Source organism: Chaetura pelagica, unplaced genomic scaffold (genome assembly GCF_000747805.2).
Source record: "Chaetura pelagica isolate M959 unplaced genomic scaffold, ChaPel_1.0 scaffold159, whole genome shotgun sequence".
In the NCBI taxonomy this organism is placed as follows: domain Eukaryota; kingdom Metazoa; phylum Chordata; class Aves; order Apodiformes; family Apodidae; genus Chaetura; species Chaetura pelagica.
The window spans coordinates 3368374-3370396 of NW_009954555.1; positions in this window are offsets into that span (position 1 = coordinate 3368374).

A 2023-nucleotide genomic window follows, 5' to 3' on the forward strand; every position below is an offset into this window, starting at 1 on the left:
AGGACAAAACTCTTGCCTTTTCCAGAAGAATCCACGGAGTCTGATGGCTGAGCCCCCTCCCTGCAGGCTGGGCTGGTGGGGAGAGCTGGTTCCAGTGCTTCTGGGGCTGTTCTGAACCCCCAAACAGGTGTAATGGCTGTGGGAGAGATGAGGAAAGGTCAGGAGCGTCAACTCGCTTGTCTAGACTCAGCTGGGAGGGACCTACAAGATCATTCAGCTCCATCATTTCACCCTCATCCTACATAGGTAGGTCAAGATGGGTTTGCTGAACTTGCTTCCCTAAGGAAGAGAACTTTGGGACCGGGTGTCAGGCTTCCCTGCCATTATTTCACAGCTGCAGCCAGAGCTCTGAGCAAACCAAGACACTATCAAATGAAACCAAGCCCATCCTTGCTGCCAGGAAGGCTGAAAACACCCAGCACAGGGAACTGCTGGTGTCTGAGTCTGAAACCCTTCACCCCCACCCACACACTAAGGCTTTTTTGCTGTCTTGTTTTTGTTTTAAGAGAGTTTCTCTGAGCAAACCTGGGCCATCCAGGCACCCGGGGTTGCTGTCAGATGAAGCAGCTGCTTGGTTGGAAATGATTTGTTCATGGAGCAAAACTCAGGAGTGGGTCAATGTGCCCTGTTCCTGCCTTGCACATTGGAAGAACTGATAGAAAAACTCACTTTTAAAGGTCCTTTGTGAATGAAGAGGGTTTGTGAAGCCCTTGGGTCATCAGATTTGAGCTGGAGTTAGTCAAATCCTGTGATCAGAAAGGTGGGAAGGGCTGATTTCACTACATGTGGCCACCAACCTTTGTCCTCCCAGCCCTGGGGAGAAGCAAAGCCCATGGGTTGGGTGGGCAGGGGCTGGATTTCTTACTCCAGCCCCAAGCTGGTGGTGGGAGCAGCAGCACAGCTGAGTCCTGACCTCAGCTGAGGAGCACCCAGTGCCCCAGGGCAGGAGGATGAACATCCCTTCATCCAATCCCACTAAATTGTCAGGAATTTCCCTGGTTAGGAAAGGGCTTTGACCCTTGAGCTGCTGGAGCTGAGCTGGAGCCTGGTTAGTGACTCAGGCTGGCAAGTCTCACCCTGCAGGGCACAAGTGGCTCCTTTTCCTTCTGCAGTTGTTTCAGGGGGTCTTGCTGCTTCTCCTGGTGTAGCTCAGTGTCTCACAAGGATGTGAATCCACTCCATGTGACTGGATTTTACACCTCCCAGCTGTGCCATCCCTGCTCCTGGACTCCTGCTCTTCCTCTTCATGCCTTTTTGTCCAACACTGACCCTTTGGATTTCACAGAAGCAACTATTTCTATTTCTGTCCTCATGAAATGCTCAATATGACATTCAAGGGGTTTGGTTTTTTTTTTGAGTTCTGGTATTTCCTGAAATGAGACAAATTTGGCCTTTCAGCAACACTTCCCTTTACTAATTCTCTTGAAGAGAAAACAAGAACCAAGTGTCTTTCATTACATCTCCTGGGGTAAATTGGTAATAAACCCCCAGGTCCTGTGCAGTTAATGTAAAGGGGAGGTGGTAATTAAACATCCCCAGAGGAGGCAAAGACCTGAAGCCAGGATTTCAGTCCCTCATCCTGTGCTCACATGTTCTGTGACCTGTAGTTCACTGGAATTACTCTGATGAACATTGCACAGTCACTGGGTTTATGACTCCAACCCACATGTATGGACAAACACTGGCTGCTCTTGTACTTCTATCTCTTTCTTGCTATTTAATGTGCTGTTTCACTGTCTTAGAGTCATTAATTTAAGGCATTTTATTTATGTATTTAATAAAAGAGTTAAATCTCATCCCAGGTCTGAGCTGACTTGATTTGAAAGCAATACAGGTTTTTTCCTGGGTGTTTAAACCAAGGATTCCCCAGAGCTTCAATTCAGGCTTCTAACCCAGCCACAAGAGACTGAAACCTCCTCAGTAACATCTCACAGGTTGAAATATCCTGATTTCTAAACAAAGGACCTGCCATTGTGGCTGGTTCTCAAGATGCTCCCCCCCAAAAAAAAAAAAAAACACGAAA